This window comes from Mastomys coucha, unplaced genomic scaffold, assembly GCF_008632895.1.
Source record: "Mastomys coucha isolate ucsf_1 unplaced genomic scaffold, UCSF_Mcou_1 pScaffold13, whole genome shotgun sequence".
In the NCBI taxonomy this organism is placed as follows: Eukaryota; Metazoa; Chordata; class Mammalia; order Rodentia; family Muridae; genus Mastomys; species Mastomys coucha.
In genome coordinates this window covers 19321173-19345317 of record NW_022196895.1, presented here as the reverse complement: position 1 = coordinate 19345317, position 24145 = coordinate 19321173, and the positions used below count along the sequence as shown (strand labels likewise).

The window sequence follows — 24145 nt, the reverse complement described above, 5'->3', positions numbered from 1 at the left end:
TATATATATATATGTATATATATATATACACATACACACATATACATACACCACACATATATACTTATATATGTATATGCATTTATATGGAGATATCACATACATATGATATATCATATATATATATTTTTTTTAAGCTATTAGAGGGTCATAGATGATAGGTTTTCTTCTCACTGTTGAGTTTATTTGGTATTTTCCCCATCCTCACCATCTGCAGTTTGCTTAAGTGTTCCACTCTTTCTAGTTTTAATCAAGTGTTCATTTAATGTCATTATCTCCACGGTTATAGATTTTTCAAGGGTTTTGGAGCCATTAGAAAACTGGGAGGCATCGAAAGATTCAGAATTTAAGTTCAGGAAGACAGAATCTTAATGTGAATAACAGGGAGACTCCTGCCTTACAGCCGAAAATCTAATCTTTCTGTTTCTGGCTATTTTTCTTTCATTTAGTTATGTTTTCAGCAATAAATGCAGTTCTATTGAATATTAAATCACATTGTTGGGTATAAGGCAGTAGTTATGGAAATTATTTGAAGCATTTTGTGTTAAGAGTCTTGGTTTTTCTTTTTCCATTTTGCAAGGGGTCAGTGGGGAGTGAGGCTGTCCCAAGCTGGGGGGGAGACACATGGGGCCTCTCTGTTGGTTTTCACTGCCAGATGGATGGAGGATCTTAAGGCTTTAATCCAGGGACATGGGGCAAAGCTGAATGGCCCATATGGGGATCTAGTGTCTTGCTTGGTCATACCCTGGCATGCTCTACCCAATTGGCCTAATTAGATGGGATTTTTAAATATACTATCAGAGGTTTGTTTGAATATCAGATATGGGTCACTGTTCTCCTGGGACTCTGTTTATTTGACTTGCTGAGGTCAGGGCAGGAGACTTTGTTATGTTTGTTTCAACTCATTATTTCTTTATAAAAGCTATCTTTACAAAACAATGAGTTTATTTGTTGGTCTCCTTAATTTGGAATATGTTAATTTATAATTAGCAGCAACTTGAACTAAGGTAGGGTAATGTTTAGTTTGAACTCTAAGGAAGAGTTTCTTATATGAATTTATAATTACAATAGCAAAGGAAACATGTTCATAACTATAAAAATCTATCTTATACCATCTTTATCCACAAACAAGCAATTGAGATGTGTATTCCATTATAAATCTCTGTATATCTTATAAAGCAGATGTTAGAAATAACTGCCTTTTGCTCATATGCAGTATTTTTGTTGACAATGCATGATGTGTAGTGATTAATATGTCCTAGAATTTTCAGATAAGAGTAGTAAGATCACATTCTAAAGTCTAAACTTTAAAATCATGAAACTCAATCAAGAGCAACAGCCAACATCGTTTTAAAGTAGGAAAAGAGCAAACCGAAGCTGTTCCCTACTGCAAACAAGGGTAGCATGTTGAACAGAACTTCATTGCTGCGGGAAACTTCTTTGACATCCATGGAAAAAATGACTTCTCAGGTATGGCTAAGCATACTCAGAAAATGGAAATAAAGGATACTCAGAAAAGGGAATGCAAAGAAGAGGAAGAGAGAAAATGATTACTGGCATTTGACCAGCCATAAAAGTAGGAATGAAAGGTAAACTCGGTGATGAGAATGCCTACATGGTGACAGGGTGACAGATCCCCATGGAGGCAGATTGTAGTGTTTCCTGAAGGCTTATCTCTACTGTGGAGGAAGAAGTTTTCCTCCTGAGGTGCCTGGTGGTATCATTCAATCAGTGCCTATAATCTGATCTTCTCTAAGTCCATTCTTTAAAAGACCCTATTACTTTGGTCCCTACTTTATTGTCCAGGGAGAAAGCATGTCGTGGTTGGACTTCTGTCTGCCTGAGAAAGGTCTGCTCTATTTCTCAGTATAAATAAATAATCAGTTTTCTAAAGATTTCAGCATTTTGTGAGTTTGGGTTAAGGCTGAAATCTGTACATTTGATTAATGCATATCAATCTCCGAAATCCCACTGCAAGGCAGATAAGAGGGGCAAGAACAATGGCAGTTAGAGAGGGAACAAATGGAGTTCACACTGTACTCGACTTTCTTGGAATTGTGCCATGTCTCAGGCAGTTTCTCTTGACTGTCTCTTGCTCGGCTGACAGTCTTATAGATTATTCTCTAAAGCGTTGTGCCTAGGACTTTTTTTTTTTTTAGTTGTAATGATGTGATGATTTAATGTAACTTTTGATTCAGCTCTTCTCATTTTAAAGCATTGTCACTATAGCATTTTCCATATGCAAGCACATCACCTCACTGATTCTATGGCTTCACAAATAATCAAGTACCTAACACTTTCCCATTTCCAGATATTGTGTTATTTTATTCATTTCCTGTCTGAGGCCTTCCTTCTCAAAGAATTATGGTGATTAGTTACTTTAAAATATATGTGAGTAAGAACCAAACATTTAACACCAAGGCCATTGGAGAAACACTTGCTTATGGATTAAAAGTGAGATTTGGAACCTGGAAGACTTCTTTTAGCTCAGGACATCTAGTTTTTAAGTGCTTATCCTTCAACCATGGATATTATTAAGCCAAGGGCACCTGAATCTTGGTTTGTGTACAATGACCATGTCAGTTTTTTAGGGTGGCCAGATAGCTTAAGATCATCCTATTCCAATGATGACACTAAGACTCCTGAAAACACTATGAAGCATTGCTTCCTAGTAAGAGTGTGAAGAAAACATTGGTAGGAGGCCTACAAGGAAAGTCAATCACACATGTGCATGCCAAGGGTGGCTTCTCTCTTTTTAAATGTTTTTATATTATTATTATTATTATTAATTATTCTATTTATTGACATTTCAAATGTTGTTCCTTACTCTGCCCACCCCCCCGGCAGAGTTCTCCCCTATCCCCCCCTTCCCTTTGCCTCTGAGAAGGTGCCCCGTCCCAGGCATCCTCCTTCCCTGGGGCATCAAGTCTCTCAAGGATTAGGCACATCCTCTCCCACTGAGGCCAGACAAGGCAGTCCTCTGCTATATATGTGCCAGGACCCTCAGACCAGCCTATAATGCTTGTTGGTTAGTTGCTTAGTCTTTGGGAGAGGGCTCCACCAGCATATGAGTGAGGCAGATTCAGATACTTATAGCCAAGCATTGGACTGAGGTCTTGGATGCTATGGAATAGTTAGGGGAAGGGTTGAAGGTGTTGAGGGGTGGCAATTCCATAGGAAGACCAACAGGGCCAACTAACCTGGACCCCTGGGAGCTCCCGAGGGCTGTTTCTTGCCTTTTTATTTCTAAAAGTTAAAGCACAGAGTAGACTTAATGAGAGAGAGAGAGAGAGAGAGAGAGAGAGAGAGAGAGAGAGAGAGAGCACCTGCTCTGTCTAGAGAACAGCGAAAGGGGACTACTGCTATGAGGGAAGGGTTGGGAGTCTCCTCTCTCCTCCTCCCTGTGTCCTTCCTTCCTGTTGTCTTTCTCTTCTATCTTCAATTATAGCCTGTCAGGATGGCAAGTATGGGTTCTGGAAGCTCATGACTGCTGTGGTAGTGCCAGAACCAACAGAAAGAAGAAAAAGCCAAGTGGAAAATTGGTTTCGTTAGCCAAAGGAACTGGAGAAAGGGACAAAAGGTTAGTGTAAGAGTCTCATTACTGGGCTGGAGAGACAGCTAATCTGATAAGTGCAATTGTGGCTTAAGCATGAGACTTTGAGTTCAGCTCTCAGCCCCCACATAAAACTCATGGTGCAGTTGCACTTAAGCTGTACCTGCAGCAGTGTGAGAGCAGAGACAGACTGTCTCTGTGATTTTCCGTCCTCTAGCCTTGCTTCAGACTCAGTGAGAGACCTGGTCTCAAGGGAAAACAATGAAAAGGCATTTTCTGGCCTCTGTTTGTGAACTTTTGTACACATGTGTGTGCACATGCACACATACACACACACACACACACTACTTATTACAACTCGCTAATTATTTTCCTTTTTTTTTTTTTTAACTCGCACTGTTTTCCTGACAATGGCTGTAATACCTTCTGTTTGTGCAGATTTAAGACTCTAAGAGGACCCAAGGTTTTTAGGTCAAGGAAACAGAAAACAGGTGTATGTGCTGGAGAAGAACTGCACAGTGTGAGATAAATCCACAGAGAATACCCCCTAACTCTAAGGTAAATGGAATTGAAATTCATGCTATGAATCTGCAGAGCATACTCAAAGCGAGCAAAGTTTTTAAAATGATGGAAACCATTGCATAAGATCCAGACTATCCCTTCAAACACATAAGCAGAATAGATGCAAGCAAACTCAGTGAACTATAAAGAGTAAACTGAAGTTGAAACCACTGTTAAGGCCAGAGTGAGACACTGAAGGGATACTGTATGTGATATCAAGATGTATTACCCTTTCAACACTAGGGCAATTATGCTAGGACTTAGAGTCTGACAAGCTAGCATTCAAAATGTTTAGAAGATAACCTGAGATTGTTATGTCACCTGAAAATTAATGAAAATGAGGCAAATTCTAAAGTGAAAAATATTACCCAATACCAATTCTGATTTGGAATAGATGTTAGTATTATAAAGGATTCCAAAAGCTGCTATTCTCATATTTTATGTAGGAGATATAAACTCTCCTGTGATGAATGCAAAGATAGATGATCTCAGCAGACAGAGACAAAGCAGAGTCAAATACAAATACTCAGACTGAGTGAATTCTAAGTGATTAGAATTTACTGGATGAATTCTAAGTGATTAGAATTCACTGGAGAATTCAATTATAAAATCAAGATGGCAGAGAGCAGCAAAATTCATGCTGAGAGTCAGGGATATCAGCCAATTTTTGCATTACTGTGACCACACACTCAGCAGAGAAACTTGAATGGAAGTCTTATTACAACTCATGGCCGCTGAGAAAGGTTCTGTCTATTGTCCTGTGGCTTCACAGGAGAGCTATTCAGCTCATGGCTTACTATATAAAGTACACTGTCATCCCAAGGACTTCTCTGCCATTATCCAGAGTGATCCATTGCTTCCAGTGTAGTCAACTGATGAAGTTTCTAGAACTTCTTAAAGCATTGCTACTATCTGAGGACCAAACATCGAAACCGTGAAACTATGGCAAACATATGTATTTATTTTCAACTTTGAGACAAAGTGTGATTACCCAGGCCAGTCACTATGAAGTAGAGGAGGGACTTGAACTGCTGAACCTCCTGCCTCCATTTCCCAAGGGCTGGATTACAGACATGAGCCATCATGGTGAGATTATATTTAAATCAGATTTGATTAGAAAAACTAAATGTATGTGAGTTCAAGAACCTTTTGTATTATCTGAAGGAGTGTATGCTTGTGGTAGTTAGAATCATGGAAAAAGAAAGAAATTAAGAGAAAAGAGAAAACAGTATTTGCAAGTTTCTCAGATTGGCTAGAAAATTTAAGTTGTTCAGTGAAAATCAAGATAAACTCAAAGAAAACTATTTCCAAACACAGAAAAAAAGAAAGCATTGCAAGAAAACTACCTCAGAAGCTGCCATGGCAAATGACACATTATCAATTGATAAACAGTACCATACATTACTGCAGAATCTGCATCAGAGCCATGCAGCCCACAAGACAATGATTCCTGAAGAGCACAGGAAGAAGAATTACAAAGCTGGTATAAGTTTTAATGCATAAGTTTTAATGTATAAGTTTTAAGTTTTAGATATATTTGTTCATGGATGTAAGAGAGTGCAGCTTAGCATTCTACTAGATGTTTTTTCACATTTCTTGTTGTCATTGTATGCCACTATTCAGGCAGAAGATAATATTTAGAGATACTCTTACATGAAGAAAAACAATGAATTATTACAAGTAGGATAATGAGTACTAAATAATTTTCAAGATGATAGAAATGGATTCCAGGAAGGTATTTAGAAGTTCATTATTGTAGCAAGAACAAGAATAGATATTTCGTTTTTCATCCTACAATGCCTTTCAAATATGCATGATTGCTGAAGAACAAAATTGTAGCATTGTGTGCTGGGCTTTTACATATGCATATACATGTGTGCTTATTCTTTGGCCATGAAAAGTTTTGACTATAAACCAGTAGAGAAAGAAACAGGGAAATTCTCCAAGTATTAAAGTATTGGAAACTATAGTTTTAAATAATCTATGGATAAAGGAGATTTAAGGACAATTTGTGGCAGTAAATACTTGTTGTACAAAAAGGAGAAGAGGAGCTATCTTAAGTCAATAGCCTGAGTGCTTGCCTGAAAGGGGAGAAAAAGCAAAGCAGACAAAAACCCCAATAAAATCATAAAAATAAACCAAATTTTACTTAATCTTTAGCATTTGTTAAAGGGATAAGGAGAGAAGCAAGGGGGAGAAGAGTAAGGGAAGGGTGGGGGACAGAGACAGAGAAACAGATTAGACACACAGAAGAGAGAGGCAGACCTCATTTGCATACACATGCCCAAATAGGTTTTGTTTTGTTTTGTTTTTAAATAGCAGTCAAGAATCAACTCTCTCCAGCTTGGGTATTGAACTCAGGTGGAAAGTCTTGGCTGGGGGTACCTCCATCCTTCTGACTCCAATTCCAGTTAATTCTTGATAACTTTATTATACTTGAGATACCCACTGTAAAATGCTATGTGATTTTTTTTCTTTTTTTGGTCGCAGAGTGTAGGGTGTGTGGTCTTGAATTCCACAAAATCTATATTTCTGCACTATATTTCCATGCTGTGTTCTACCCTGCATCTTACTCTTGTAACTTACTTACCAGGTAAATAAAGGGAAGATGCATGTTTAGTGGCTGCCTTAGATGGTTTGGGATCATTTTCATGTCATCAAGTGAACACATTTACACTCATGGGATGCTGGGAGGCCATATCATGACAATATTTATTAGCATTCAATTATTTTTAAGTCTCATAAGCCATGTTGGCATAGGAAAATAGTTGAAATCCATGACATATTCTGCTTTATTGGAAATGTTGGGGCACCATTAAATCCTATGAGTTCACCTTCCTAGAATTTTTAGAGTTAGAGAATGGGGAGCTGTCAAGAGAGAATTTCTTCTTGACAAACAAAAACATGTCATTTCTGTTGCCTTTTTAAAACAAGAATCACTTTAATGATGTATACTTGTGTATGTGTGGAAGTGTGGGTGGGCACTGTGTATGCGTGTGATTTCTTCAGAGTCCAGAAGCATGAGATCTTCTGAAACTGTATAGACATTTTTTGAGATGCCCAGAGTAGGTACTTGGAACCTAATACAAGTCCCATGTAAAAGTAGTGTGTGTTCTAAACCATGGAGCCACCTCTCCGGCCTGCTGTCTTCATATTTATATCTGCTCAATCTGAGATCACCACAGTCTCACTAGAAAGGTGGGAACTCTCTTTTCTTCATGTGTCATGTAGGCTTGGGGCTTATGGTGGAAGCTGTATATGATGATGTCTTTAGGCTTTATATTTCTGATGCTCACATCTTAGACACACCTTTTACTACATGTAAACTTTTGAAGCTTATAGTGAAAGTTTTGAACATCTTTTAATGGGAATGCCCTATCTCAAACCAGAAAAAAGACCCAGGGCACACTCAAGTGCCAATGAATGCAACTGGTTACCACCACTTCAGTTTCTGCAGATCCATGTCAAGTAGGAACTGTAAACATGTCAGCTGTGCATGGCTGAGGGGACTAAAATGTCACAGCATGCTCTGCACACACCAACGTCCAGTAATGAAGAAGCTGAGGATTCTCCCTTCTGTACTCACTATCACCGTTTATGTCTCATGACAATTGGTAAACAAATTCCAAAGTACCGTCTACCTAAAGATGATAGAATGGCATTAGAATTTATCCAACCACCTTTAACAGGCAATCACCTCTTCAGACAATATACTTGAGGGGATGGTTAAGCCCAGTGTACCAGTAGAGTGCAAACCACCAAAGACAGGACAATAACATTGCAGTGTGGTATTGATATTGTAATGTTTATAAGGATATCCATTACTTTACTTTCTTGAGACAGGGTCTCATGTAGCCAAGGATGTTGCTGAATTTCTATTTCCCCTGTCTCTACTTTGTCATTACTAGGATTATAAATATGCCCCACTGTGCCTAAAATATTTACTTTTTTGTACCTATTGTCAAAGATAGGTCTTGATCAAAATTTATTTCAAGATACATTTTTCTGACAACAGAGTGTTTGTTACCCTCACTGTGAAATAAAACATATTAAAAACAATAGAAGTACAGAGATGCAGGAGGATGGTGACAGAACTGTTAGGACCTCGCTGTGTCACATTGTCTTGGAGAATGTTGGACAGAGCACAGGAGCCAGTGTTGGGCTGACACTATTTGTAAAAGATCCACATCTCCTTTTCAGAGTCTCACCTTTACACTCGCATCTTATGAGGTCAAAGGTGAAACAGGGTATTATATCTTTCTCTACAGGCACACACTTTGTATCTGTTGACAATTCTCTTGGAGAAAAAATGTGAAAATAGCTTCAGATGATATAGACAATCCTATAGGAAACTTAAACAGATCCTGTGTCATATAAGTACATGTAGTATATTAATTTCAAAATATAATTTAACATTTTAAAAAATTCAATACTAGGGCAAACTTAGGTAGTGTAAGGCTGATATGGCGGTGCCTGGCTGCAGAGGAAGCTAGACTCCTATATTTCTGTGTATCATCTTTAACAACTAGCTTCTATCCTTACAGTTACCTGGGGCTTGAAGCTGCTTTAGTTATGATAAACATATTGTTCCATTCTGTTTCCTAGATAGGGGTGTGTGTGTGTGTGTGTGTGTGTGTGTGTGTGTGTTCTTATGCTAAATCCTATACAATCTCATTCCAAGGGGTCTCTTATATCTACCACTAATGATTTCCAATACTACTAGAGCTCCTCAGTTTACCTTTTATAGCCATATCTAATTTCCCTTCATTGTCTCCTAGCCCCATCCATAACCCTATAATCCTCTGGGATTGGCACTTTTTTTTTTTTTCAGCATAATTCCCTGAAGTCTCATTTAAGCTGTTAGATGTATCAATTGCTTGTTTCCTCTTGTTGCTGGTATAATTCTGGGGTATGGATGGATCATCTCTTGTTTTTAATATTTCTTTGTTGAGTGATATCTGTTGTGATTTTGATTTTGTCTTTTTCCATGCAAAGCTGCCACAAATATTGTTCAGGTTTTGTGTGAACATAAGTTTTCACTTCTCTTGGGTAAATTCCCAAGAGTGCAGTCGCCCTGTTACAGGTGATTTCAAGCTTAGTTTACTCAGTTGCTAAATGGTTTTCAGTGTCTGTCCCAGTTTAGTTGGCTGCCAGCAGTGTATAGATGGTGCTATTTGCCTGTCCTATCTGGTTTATAATATGATGTTAATGTTTTCATCAATGACAGCATAATGAAAGGCATAACTTCTTTTTATGAGCCATTATTTCATTTGTGTCTGAGGATAGATACCATTGTACACTTATGCCCTTGTAGGTATCATTTTAATACCTTATCAATTTTTATTTTAGAGAATCTGTGACTAATTTTTTCCATCCAGAATCAATACCTGTTTCCTAAGAAGGCTTTGTTCCAATTCCTTTGGGAAGATGTCACTTGTGTATCCTTTCTGGCTGTTTCAAAAGTGTCTGCCAAAGGCCCTGAGTTAAATGCTTGATTCACACTGTATGGTAAAATTGATAGGCGCTAGGAACTTTAAGACATGGGAACCACTGTATGGTAAGATTGATAGGTGCTAGGAACTTTAAGACACGGGAACCACTCTAAGTTCTTGTAGTTGAAGGCTCAGTGGGACCCCAGTCTCTTTCTTTTATCTCCTGTGTTTTCTGGCCATGCATCTGACAGGATATTCTAACTTAAGTTCAAAACAACAGTAGCAACCATCCATGGGCTAGAACCTCTACAGTTCTGAGCCAGAATAAGTATCTTTATTTATAAGTTGTTTATCTTGAATATTTGTTAGAGTGACAAATTACAACCATTTCTGTAATCAAGATTAGAATAATCTTGATTTAATGGGAATACATATTTGGAAGGGTGGGTATATTTACAAAATGGAAGCGGTAAGCACAAGTATTTTCAATGCTCATGTTATACGTGCAATGAAAGATTAGATTTGATCCTTAACTTTGAAAGAAGATATTAGGCTGACCAAATATGTTATAGTAAATTATGCAGACTTGTAATTTATTAGGAAATAATACCATTCTGATGAACTAAGCATCATTGGCAAAAAGTTATCCCTTAAAAAAAAAAGGCCCCTCAACAATGACACTGACTTGAACCATCCTAATATGCTAGGATCCTGCTTTAGCTACTGCTGAGATCACCATGAAGGAGGCTCATGCAGGAGGCTCGTGGTCCTGGGATTTGAAGGGATAGTCTGTCCCAGCAGGAGAGGCATGGGAATCAGGAACACCTGTCTGTTCTGGTTCACATCTGGGTGGAACAGGAATCAGAGGAAGTGTGGTAGGATATTTGATCATTCTGTGGACCCCAAGGTTTTGTTATGTGCTGAAAAACCTGTTTCTAGTTGTGGTCTGGCTCAGCCCTTAGAGTACACCTTTAATCCCTCTGGCTGGAAGACAAACATGCGCTTAGTCCATTTTAATCCCAAACAATGAAGGTAAGTTTGTACAAGGAAGCAACCATGTTTGAAAGCGATGTTGAATTGAGTGGTAGACAAAGTGACGAATAAGAGAAAGATTTGAAAGAATGTATGCCCAACTCTCAGGAGAAAAGAGAGGAAAGAGAGAGACAACATAGAGGAGGCAGCACAGATGGAGAAAGGCTAAGAAGGCAGTTTTAACTGGGAAAGTTTTACAGAGACGGGTTGAAGAGAACAATCTAGACGCAGGTGAAAACGGAACAAGCCAGAGAATGAGATGGACCCAGAAGATTAGAACATACTGCCAAAGTTAATATAAAGTCAGCCAGAGCAATGCACTCACCGGTAGAAGCCAGATTGAATCAGTCAGTTTGGAGAGGAGTGTGAGCTAGAACAGCTGAGTTAAGCCAGCCAGCCAGAGCTCAGTAAGAGCAAGAAAGGGTGAGCTTAGCTTAGTCAACAGTACGTCTCAGAGGCTGAAAACATTTAGGCTTAGATTAGATTGTACAGAGTCTAGAAGTTTCCAGGACTAGGCCTAGGTTAGCAGAGGGAGGCAGTAAGCCTTAGGGAAGTCAATTGCATCAGATAAATAAAAGTTACTTTCGCCGGGCAGTGGTGGTGCACACCTTTAATCCCAGCACTTGGGAGGCAGAGACAGGAAGATTTCTGAGTTTGAGGCCAGCCTGGTCTACAGAGTGAGTTCCAGGACAGCCAGGGCTACACAGAGAAACCCTGTCTCGAAAAACCAAAATAAGTAAATAAATAAATAAATAAATAAGTAAATAAGTAAATAAAAAATAAAATAAAATAAAAGTTACTTTCATACAGAAGAGCAATACAGTCAGTCTCCTTCCCCTTTTTGATTCATTCTAAATCCCTAGCCCATGGGATCAGTACCACTCATTCTCAAGCGGGGGTCCCCCCTCTTTGCTTAAACCTTCCTGGGGAAACTCCTCCGGGCATTCATAAGAATGTGAGTTCTCAGAGATTAGAAGTTCAATCAAGCAAAGAAAAATAACCAATACAGGTCCCCAGGTTACTGTATGGTTTCTAACCCAGATAAAGTGTTTTAAAATATTTAATACAATCCAGCAAAAATAGATTTCAACTGATTTTATTTAGGTCAAGACAGGGAGAAATCATCTCGGTTGCTCTTTAATCTCTACTTGCTTTTCTGGTTCAGAATATGTACACTTTAGTAGGACTGATTGTTTTAGCTAATAACTTAATGTTCAGAAAGTAGAATAAATACATTTTTGTTTCTTCATTTAGTTCTACATAAAATATAGATAACACAATTTTTATATGGAACTAGCATAGATTTAGATGAAAACAGGGGTTAGTTACTTGAATATTAGTACTGGAATATTGGTTTTCTTGGGGCTCTAACATAATAATTTCATAGTATTACTGGTCTATTCACAGAAGGAAATGAAAAAAATTTCAAGTGTTTTATAATGTAATTCTTGCCTAGAGCAAAGTTTGAAAATCCCACATGCATCTTACATAACTATTAACTATGAAATATACTGGTTATGGGCCAGTGTGATTTGCCTGGACAAAAAGAGAGAACTGTGAAATAAACTATTAGAAAAAGAAACGTCATTTTATATGTGCTTGAGAAAGAATGTTAAGGGAGAATATCAAGGTATGATGATTTATTCAGTATACAGCTAACTCTGGACAGTTATTAGCTGGTATGCTCATGAGAGACCAAAATATTCTGTCAGTAGAGAAAAACTGAAGGGTTCATAGGTCAAAAACCAAAGGTATATTGCCAATATGGATGAAGATTCTGATGGCAGAGAGATATGCAATCAGAAAAGGAGAATTAAACATGAGACCCAAACATTTTTGAACTTCAATATAAGGAAATAAAAATACTATAGTTTTATTGTCATCTCTTGTATCTACAATTTAGTGAAATAACAATTCTCCCTAAGAAAGACAGAGACAAGGAGCAGGAAGGACATGATCTTATTGTGAAAAACAGCTTCTCGGATGAAGAATTCAGCAAAATGACGACTTCACCTCCCCTCTGCTTATCTTTCCTCAGAGAGTAAGAACTGACAGTCCCTTTCCCTATGACACAAATTGGCTAGGTTTGTGTCTGAGGATGGTATTTTGATTATGGGAGAAAAGCCAAAAAATTGTGGAGGAGGTCATGTGGCTCACAGTCCAGCTGATGACCATGCAAGTAAACAGTGTGACTAATACTGAAGGTTTTGCTCTGCTTCCCCCCTGTGGTGACAGTGACACCTTCTGTTCCTGTCATCTCTTGTGTTGCTGCTGTGAGGAGGCTCTGAAGAGGGTGTCAGGGCTGAAACCTAGAAAATGCTGCTCTTGTTTATATCTGGGGATGTGAATATGCTGGAGAGAGTCACCTGTCATTGACGGCAACAATGGGCTTTTCCAGCAAAGTTGTTCTTGCTTCTTCAATGTATGGTTTGACATTGGTGGGGTCATGGGGATCAAAACTGAGATGTTTATTTAAAATACAGAGATTTTTTTTTAAAGCCAGATACTCCTAAAAATGAAAAAGAAATCATCAAAATCATCAAAGTGTGTTGTCTTCCAAGGTGGCCTCCTTGACAGTGCCCTGGGAGCACGGTGCCGGGGAGTTATGGTCTCGTGGTCTGGAGAGTTGGAATTAACACTAAGATTTTGACACTATTGACCCCTTCTAAGAGCCATGCGGGATGAGTTGACCCTAAGCCTCTCACCTGATTCCTGGGAATCACTGTCACTCCATGACAGCATAATTCTAATGATCTCATCTGAGTGTTGGTGGATATGGTAAACAACATATTCACAAAATTCAATAATTTCTGCGGTAAAAGGTAAACTAGAAAAATGTTAATTTTAGTGATAGACAAAGTGATTCAAAATGAGAAAGCTGTTAGGTCAAGAGAATAAATGATAAAAAACATTTCAGTGGATTGCATAATATGCACTGTTAAATATAAGTTTTAGAAATACCAATAATCTTTTAACAAGATGATTCTACAATCTTGGATAATATAGGGTATATAAAATGATGTCTTTACCATGTCTCTGCTAGCAGAATACCAGAGAACTGAAAAGAAAGAAAGCAGTGTTTAAAGTACTTGAAGCAAAAGCATACTATTTCAGAACGTTTAAGTATGCAGTGACTTGCTTTTCAAGAGAAGTAACAGAAAGGGCACAATATCAGAGGCTTGACAAGAAAATAGACCACACAGTGAGACATTTGCTCATGAAAGATGGGAGCCTAGGCTATCAATACAGTTAAGTCTCAGCAGTTAAGAGAACTCTCTGCTCTTGGAGAGTATATGGCTTCAATTCCTAATACCTGTATTACCCACAATCATCGTTAACTCCATCAAAGGGCTCTGAAACTCCTTGTGACCATCTCAGGTACCCAGAACACAGGTAGTGCATATACATACATACAGCTGAAAACATTAAAAATTTTAAAGATCTAAAAATAAAATGCAATGGCACATGCTTGTTTCATGTTTGTTATAGGATTTCAGGAGATAACTATATTGGCATATACATTACAAAGTGAGGCAGATGGAAAAGGATAGAGCCTCTAAGGTTCATAAAAAGCATGTTGAGCTTTGATTGGATGTATAGTATGAAAGGCAGGCATGGTGCCTCAAACCTGTAATCACAGATATTTAAGAAGCTGAGGCAGAAGGATCACAAGTTCAAGGCCAGTGTAGAAAATGTTATAAAAAAACACTTAAAGGGCGGTGATGATGTTTATTGACAGATGCAATGCCCTGGGTACTGCACACATGTGCAAAAAAGAATAAAAGAACACAAACATAAACAGACATGTGGAAATGGAAGACGCGGATTAGAAAATGAGCAGAACTTCTGAGATTTATGGGATAACGTTAAAACTTTCATAGTTGAATTAAAAACCACAGCAAAGATATGCAAACAGAAAACATAGATTCTGGAAAAATGATGACACACTTCAACTATTCAATGAAATGACAAATATACATAAGAATGTGCAAGCCCAGAACCTGACCAAAGAAATGAGGTTTAAAACAGAGCAAGGCTTACCAACCATAGCATCAAGCATCTGCTGAAATCTAAGATTAAACATGAAATCCTCAAAGCATGAGAGGAAAAGCCACATTGGGCATATAGAAAAATGAACCAGGATAACTGAGGACATTGCCTCAGAAAGAGGCCAGAAGTCAGTGAGAAGAAAGAAGCATGACACTCGTGTCCTGCAAATTGTTATTAATCTTTCTCTCTCTCTCTCTCTCTCTCTCTCTCTCTCTCTCTCTCTCTCTCTCTCTCTCTCTCTTTCTCTCTCTCCTCTCTCCTTTCTCTCTCCCCTCATTCTACTATGTAGCTCTGGCTGGCCTTGAACTCATAGAGAGCTGCTTGACTCTGTCTCTGAAATGCTGGTATTAAAAGTATGAATCACCACATCTGGCCTTCTATTTATTTATTTTGCTTTTTAGCTCTTAAACTTATATATTTTTACTACTACAGTAGTATACTTCATTGATTTCCACTTTTAATTATATTAAAAAAAGTATTTTGAGGGATCAATTTGCCTACATGGCAAAATATCTAACATGAAATATCTTTGTTATAATTTATTTTTTACTTTTCGAAAACTTCAATTTTATTACTAAATCATTCATTTTTTTCTTTTTAGCTTAAACTTAGTCAAATTTTGTCAGGAAGCTATGAATGAAAGTCTTGGAAGGTTATTTAACCTGTTTTATAGTATAAAACATATGTGTAAATTTTATGAATAGTTCATATGTTCTCAAGAACTATGGAAATACTTCGTGAAGTTGAGGCTAAATATATGCTCATTAAATTGCTTGTTTAATGTTAGATTATTGTATTTCTACAGCAAAAGGTAGCTAAATTTGGCAAGACATAATTAAATTAAAGAGTTGTATTGATTTCCTGTCACTATGGTATGTTTGTCAACTATTTTCTATGATTCTGTGATAATTTTTTATATAAAAACATTGGTGGCATGAAAGCTTATCATCATGTTACAGTTCATATGCCAATTGTTTTTTGCTATAGTGATGTAATTAGCAATGGACTAATCTATGGGATAACTACTACTCTACTAGTTACTGTGTTTTAACTGTGATATTTGGTAGGTCACTTGCAATATTCTTAGTTAGACTTAAAATTTTCATATGTCATCCTAATGTTCAATTTTAATATCTTTGTATAAATAAGCACTGTATCATAACATTGATATTGGATATATAAACCCAACCCAGTGCTGTGGAATTTATAGTTATTTAATGATTATTTATAAAGCATTTAAGAGATTCATAAATTATATTATCATTTATTCTCTTATACTGTGTTGTAATGTATTTCTAATCTATATCTGAAGAAACCTTATAATACGCTCTTGTCATCCTTATCAAGAGATAACCACTCAAAATTATGGGGCGTAAGGATCTATCAATGTTTGTATGACCCTGATTCCCTATGGAAGCTTGCTGTTAATAAGTCTGAATTCCTGCCAAAACAAATATGTTGAAATGTATTTGGAGACTATCTATATAAATTGATCTAACGTAGATATAAATACATCACACTCTACTACTAGAATTGTAATTTAAACGATCTTCTAGTATGAAGTATGATGGAAAAGCAATGAGGCTCAGTTTAAAGTACTTTAACATTAGATTTTTTTATTAGATGTTTTCTTTATTTACATGTCATACAATATCTCCTTTCTCATGTTCCCCTCCAAAAAATAAAATAAAAATAAAACAAACAAACAAACAAACAAAAGCCTGTTCCTTCTCCTCTCCCCCTGCTCAAAAGCAGAGGATGGCCAAGTCGGTCATCAATGGGAGGAGAGGCCCTTGTCCCTGTGAAGGTTCTATGCCCCAGTGTAGGGGAATTCCAGGGACATTAAATATTTTTTATATTGATTTATTTCAAAATTCAGGTTCATGATGGCTATTCTTGTTTGCCAACATGACTATATCTGGAGTCAACTAAAACATAAGTGGCTGGGTATGCCTGTGAGTGATTTTTCTATTGTATAATTAAATAATTTGAAGTAGGAAGACTTAAATTTAATTCAGATCTTTGGAGGTGAGAAGATACATTTTTTAATAAGATTTTTGAGGTGAGAAGACCAACCTTTAATCTGGGCCACACCTTTTGCTGAAAGTCTATAAAAGGATACAGAAGAAGGAAGCTGGCTCTCTCTTTGCTTGCTTGTTCTTGCTTTCCTTGGCAAGTTCATTCTTTCACGGGCATTGAAGCCTATTTCTTCAGGATTACAGCTATGAGCTATTTACTTCTAACTATATAAAGCCCATGGAAAAAAATAAAAACAGTATTAATTAGGACCAAAGGATGAAATTGAAGAACTGAATAGGAAGCCACAAGAACTTTTAGGCTACTGAAAATATTTTGTGTTATATTGTAACAGTAGCTTAGTATAATTACACATTAGTTACACTCCAGGATGGCTAAACAGTAGATTTGGGGATTTTTTTCTTTGCTTTTGATTTAAGAAGCACAATACCAACATTTTTGCAGTGAGCTAAGAGAAATAAGGCCTCTGAGTTAGATACATTTACAGAAGACAGCCATTAGTTCTGGCTGGGGAAAGTCCTATGCAAGGTGTAAAAATGATGTTTGGCTAGTATTTTCTTGGAGGAAGAGTAAAAAATATGGGCTGCAGAGATGGCAATGGCCAAGTCTTTTGCATTTGTGTTACTTGCAATTTGTTTGCCAAGTGGTTGCTTTGGACTAGAAATCAAAGGATATATGACATGGTGGCAGTAATGAAGGTTTAAGATGGATTCCTGTAGTGTCATAGCTACCATGTGGTTTGGACATCATTCTGCAGATAAAGGAGGAGGTTTGGAAGTGAATAGTATTGGTTATGGATGCTTGTTCAGTCACCTAATTTCCAGACCTAATATGTTTCTTTTGTTTTTACACCATAACAAGATCCTCAATAGATAAAATGGAAGCATGGATAAAATGTGGGAACAGGATCAAGGATGATGGGTGAGTGGCAATGTACTCACATGATGAAACCTGGGAAATCCGACTCTGGAGACCAGCTTCAGGGTACAAATCTGAGTTTACTGCCCAGCTTATAAGCTTATATACAATGTTTGAGCCAACCTCAAGCCCTTACATCCTTGGCTAATTGTATCTAGCCATACTTCGAGGACTTCTGTGAAGATGGGGGAAGCATCCACTGCCCTAGCCTCATTTCTTTTTTGTTGTCTCATGGGTGTGTTGGCAGCCATCTTAGATCTAATGCTTTGTACATCAGACCAGGACTTCCCAAGGAGTTGCAGAATTCTGGGGGCACTTCCCTTTCTATTCCTCATTTTTCCTTCACAAGGTTGATTTCCACATCCCCTAAGAATTTAGACTTTATACTACTGAAAATAAGTGTGTGTGTATGTGTGTGTGTTGTGTGTTTGTGTGTGTGTGTTGTGTGTTTGTGTGTGTGTGTGTGTGCTTGCCAATGTGCATGCACTGAAACCAGACAAGGATGTCTTCTGTCTTGTTCTATGACTCTCTACCTAATTCAAGTGTAATTGGATATCTCACTGAACCTAGAACTGAAAGCCAGCAAACCTTCTTGATCTTCCAGTCTCTGCCTCCCCACACCCATACAGGGTTGGTTTACAGGCATTTGTGCATCTGTGCTGGTCATTTGGTATGTGTGCTGGAGATTTGAAGTGTCATCCTCAAATATATGCAGCAAGTGTTTTGAGCCATTGCCACATCTTTTGTTTGGTTTTATGTTGGAGAATGGAAAAGTATACTATGCTCTTTAGGTTGGTTTGGTGGTGGTTAGTAGAATGGAATATGGATAAATGGTATATAGTTGTTCATGTAGAACACTCATTGGTGGTAGTAAATTACAGGCAGGATTGTGCTAGAAATGAAAAGTAAATTGAAAGGAATTGTGTTTGAAGAGACAATCTGGTATCAGTGTGTCATACTGGTCTTTAAAGAATATGTGCAAAGTGTAAGGAGTCAAATTTGGGGTTACTATTACTTAATAATAATATTTGTTTAATTATTTTACTAAACAGCTTTGGTTAATGCTAGAACTTAAATTAAGCCCATGCTACATTTGTAAATAAACAATACTTTAAAGGTCACTAGTATGCTTTTGAGAATAATAGAGCTTTGCTCTCAACAATGGCATAAGGGCAAGATGAAGACAAAGACACTGAGGTTGGGCCTCCTGTTAGTAGGTTAATGGTAGAAGTTCAACAGCAGGAAGTGTGAGGCCTTGGACTGTGAGAAGAAGCCTGGTAAGGTCCAGCTAAAGGCTTGAAGCCTTGGAGACCCTGAAGGGATGGTAGGAGTTTTGCCTGTTCTCCGCATCCTGTCATATAGCTGCACCCTCCCCTCCCCACCCACCATAAATTTGTGGCCATCAGTCACTTAAGGGCAACACCTCAAGCCCTTCCAAATGTAGATAAGGCATGCTGTAACATCTCAGACCAAGATAATAGGAAAGGAGGTGTGACCACAGTCAAGTAGGCTCTAAACGAAATTCTTCATGCTAATGAGGAACCTAGAGGTCTGGAGGGCTTTGCCAAAGCTTCCCTTCCCAGACATTTCCTCCTTGTAGAAGGTATTTAATCTCAGGCCCACTCTTAGAAGTAGAGTACGGTTTTATGCATCCATTTTTCACCATGGCAATAATAAACTGTTTGGAACCATGGACTGCCTCTTTTCATCGAGATAGGCTGTGGGGTGCCATGGAGAAGGCCTTTGCCTACAGGGCCTCTCTGCATCCCCAGACACAACTGCCACCAAGTTTGCAGGAGTCAAGCCAAGGATCTCCCCCTCTCTTTCCCCTACTCCCGACCCAGGACTAGATGAAATGACCAACTCCATTCTCTGCTCTTCTGAGACTCCCAGCGGCACCTGGATGTCCAAGAGCCTAAGAACTCCATGTCGCAGGCCTGGGTACCCCTGAACCAGCTCCTGCTGTCCCATGCCTCAGACAGAGCTTTCCCATCCGAGAAGGTGCTTCCCCACAGCCCAGTACCCACCCCAGCAGCTGCATTGGTATGAGATAATCACAGCCCTGGTGGAGTGTACATTGGCTAACACAACCCTACAAAGAAGTTCTAGTGGCACACTCCTGAAATCCCAGAACTTTGGATGTGAAGGCGGAGAGAGGATTAGGAGTTCAAGGCCAGTCTGGGATACAAATAGTGTGTCTGTGTTCAGACTTTGCTCTGTGAGATCCTGTCTCATAAACAACAGACACTACCAAAATGTCAGGAAAGATTTAATCTAGTGCATAGCAATACATTTATCTTGTAAATATTGCCAATTGTTTTTATAGCATTCCTTGAAAACTTTTCTATAGGGGAGTCTTAGTAAATGGCTAAAAATCCAGACCTCCTGAACTGGATGAGTAACGAATATGTCACAAAGTTACCTTCTTGCTGAGGTAATTAGGAGACAGATGAAAAGGAATATTTCTTAATTTTTATAAACATTTTATTGAAGAAAATTCAGAGAATATACTTTTATCATGTTTTCCCTCCTCCAATTTCTTCAAGATTCTCTGCACTCCTCTACCTGTACAAATTTATGTTTTTAGTTTTGTATCTTTAAAACAATTAAAATCCAAATAAGAGTAAAGAACTAAGAAACACACACACACACATACACACACATACACACACTGACAAAAACACAAAAATGGAAATAAACAAGAAAAAAAACCCAGTAAGAATAAATGCTCAAACACAGCAAAATAAAACAAAATCTACACAAATACTAGTGAGTTTGTTTTGTATTGGCCAGCTACCACTGGTCCTGGGGGCCTGCTCTTAAGTATTGTAAATATACTTAACAAGACTCCAATGGATAAAACTTATTTTTCCTTTGCCAGCAACTGATTGGAGATGGACTCTTGCTCAGACAGGGAGTTCCCTTCTCAGTCCTGGAACGTCATCTGGCTTGAATCTGTACTAGCCTTCTGCATGCTACCACAGTCTATGTTAGTTCATACACGCATGAGTCTTGTGTCTGGAAGATACTTATATTTTTAGATTCACCCTTTACATCTGACTTTTAGAATCTTTCCAACTCCTCTTCATCAAAGCTCCCTGAGCCCTGAAATGAGGGAACTGATGAAGGCATTATTCCATTCAGGACTGAGTGCTCCAAAGTTACTCACCCTATGCGTATTTTCCAGTTACAGGTCTTTGTGTTAGTTCCCATCTACTGCAAGAAGAAGCTTCTCTCGTAATGTCTCAGCAAGGCACTGATCTATGGGTATAGCAGAGTGCCATCAAGAGTCACTTTTACTTAGCAGAATAATACAATTGTTTACCCCAGGCCCATGACCTATCTAGCCTCTGGTTCTTGGCCATGTTAGCATTTCAGATATGGGTTCAATCTCATTGAGTGAGCCTTAAATTCAATAAAAATATAGTCGGTTACTTGCTCCCATAACATTTGTGCAGCTATTATATAAGTATATTTTGGGGATAGGCCACTGCTGTATTGTCAGGAGAATTGTAACTGGGAGCTACTATTATACAGGACTTACCTTTCCCTCTTATAGCACACAAAGTCCTTCCAGTACCACGAACACTGGTTAGTAGCAGTCGGTAATGTTTCTAGTTAGTTACCAAGTGACTTGCATTTGATGATATGTGTAAGTGTATTAAACAGTAGGACCTTAGCATCGGATAGTAAAGAGAACTGACAGCCTTGACAATAGCCTGTGATTTGGGGATTTTCCATGGGGACTGTTTAGCTAATGACTCAACAAGATATAATGCATTCCTGTCACTGAAGGTTTGACTTGGTGTCATAACGATGCTAGTTGGGGGTACTGTCTTTGCTCTTATTTAGTCTTTGCTATATCTTAACTCAACTTAGATTCATGTCATATATGTTTACATTTTAGGAAGCTTCTACAGTAGTAGGATTCCAGTGATTTTTCAAATGCCCTTTGGTGTTAGCAGTTCTCCATATTCCCTCCCTTGCATGCTCCCCCACTTCACCCCCCCATTTAATTCTGCTAAGGAAAAGGAATCTTAAAAATTATATTGAGGGACTAAGTTCTTTTATTATGTATGTAAATTTGCAGCAAGGCTAGCTGCCTGATAGCCAAAAGAGTGGGTAAAAATCTGCCTGTCCTCGGCTAACCACTTTTTGAGTGTTGCTCAAAGGGCACTTTGACCTACTTTATAACTTGACCAGGTATCAAATGACCCTCAGGCATTTTAGCTGTTCTGGAGATAAAAATAAAATATTAGCTTGTTTACATTTGGTAAATAGAAAAAAAATGAGTACAATGTCAACAAAGATAGCACAGCCTTTTAAAAATCTTATTTTCTGTGTGCACGAGCATTTTACCTATACAGATGGATGTGTACCGCGTCCATACCTGGTGCTCTCCGATGTCCGACGTGGTGTCAGTTCCCCTGCAACTGGAGTTATAGATGGCTGTGAGTTGCCATTCGGGTGCTGGGAATCATAGCAGGTTTTCTTCAGGAACAATTACAGGAACAATTCTTATAATTCCCAAGTCATGTCTCCTCCTTCATCAGCACCTTTTTAACAATGGCCTGTCACTTTTAGGACCCTGGTTTCTTAAGAATAGTGATAACTGTATTGATCAGTTTGTCTTGTCAGCTGTAGTAATTAATCCTTTGTTAACTTGACTGGATTTGTTATTACCATGTAAATGTACTTCAGGATTTATTTGAGGGTGTTTCCTGAAAGTATTTTCTTTCTTTCTTTCTCTCTTTCTTTCTTTCTTTCTTTCTTTCTTTCTTTCTTTCTTTCTTTCTTTCTTTCTTTTTCTTTCTTTCTTCTTCCTTCCTTCCTTCCTTCCTTCCTTCCTTCCTTTCTTTCTTCCTTTCTTTCTTTCTTCACTCACTTTACATCCCAATATCCTGTTCCACTCTTCGCCCACTACTTTCCTCCCATAGCTCCTCCCCCATCCCCCTTCCCCTTCTTCTATGAGAGGGTGGAGGTCCTCCCTAGGTATCCCCCCACCCTGGCACATCAAGTCTCTCCAGGACTAGGCTCATCCTCTCTCACTGAGACCAGACAAGGCAGCCCATTTAGGGCAGAGGATCCACAGACAGGCGACAGATTCAGGGCTAGCACCCACTCCAGTTGTTAGCGAACCTGCATGAAGACCAAGTTGCACATCTGCTACATATATGCGGGGGGTTTGGGGGGCTCCAGTTCCAGCCCATGCTGTCTCTTTGGTTGGTGGTTCAGTTTCTGGGAGCCCCCAAGGGTTAATTGACTCTGGTTAATTGACTCTGTTGGACTTCCTGTGGAGTCTCTATCCTCTTCAGGTTCCTCAATCCTTTCCATAATGCTTCCACAAGACTCCCTGATCTCCACCTAATGTTTGGCTGTGGATGTCTTTTGTTTCTTGAAAGTTTAACTGAGGATGGTAGGCTCAACTTGAATGTAGTTGACACTATACCATGCCCTAGGTCTGGAGCTGAATGAAAAGGAAAAGGTAAGCTGCGCCCTAGCATCCATTTCTCTAGGATTCCTGATTGTGATTGCACAGTGTGACAAGCCATGATATCTATGCTCCTACTGCCAGGACTTCCTCTCTACAATGTGGCCTCCAACTAGAAGGCAGCTTTCCTTCCTCCTTTCCATTGCTTCTGTCAGGTATTTGGCACTTTTCTCACAACTGTGAGAAAAGTAATGCCTTGTGCACTCAGTAGGCAGCGAGCAGGGAAAGATGGATGGTGTGCTCCTGCTGGCACCTGTCTGTGAAATTCCGTTATGAGGTTTGCTACTTCTGTGTTGTTACATCACACCCTGAGTTTACAGAAGTAAATAAGGAAAACAAAATGATCTGCTGAAGTATAAACATAATGTAGACTACAAGAAAGAGAGACAGGGTAGAGGGTGAAATGATACATTTTAACAGCCAATAGATTTACCAATGTAACATTCTTCCAAAGGGTCCTTCCTCACTATTGGGTTAAACCTGAAATATTATTTTAAATAACTAGAAAAAAATCATTTTATTTGCCTGAGTATCTACTTAATTTTTCTTGTATGTTAGCAATTATGAAAATATCTTATAGTGTCATGGGATTTCTTAAACATGTTGCAAAACTGAAAGTAGAGTCATGTCTTGGCAAAGCAGGCGGAACTATATTTCAGAGCAAGAGTAAAATAACACTTCTTCCTGTGAAAAAAAAAAAACAGATCATCTTGCATCAAAGGCCTGGAAGATTTCAAAACAAAGTGACATTTTTTTCAGCAATGAATATATCATTTTGCAAATATGTATGATTATTTCTCATAAAATCGTAAAGCCTGGTTTTATACTTAAAATAAAGAAAAATGTTTTCTTCTACAAAGGAGCTGTTGACTGTCATGCATTAGACACGGGGTGAAAATTATCATATCTACTCTCTGGCTAGAAAGAGGGTATTGGGATCTTCTGAAGCAGAGTGAGAGTGCCTCTCGGCCCTTGACTTTTCAGTGAAGTGGCAGCTAGGTGGTGGCTGGAACTCAGTCATCATGTTAGTAAGGTGCCTGCAATCTAAGCAAAGACAACAAATTTAACATG

At 38.4% G+C, this 24145-nt stretch overlaps 1 protein-coding gene across 4 annotated transcripts in view; it reads left to right on the top strand.

Moving 5' to 3' along the window:
- Nol4 (nucleolar protein 4) overlaps window positions 1-24145 on the top strand; it is a 322425-nt gene that overhangs the window by 14099 nt on the left and 284181 nt on the right. The gene's annotated exons all lie outside the window — the stretch shown is intronic.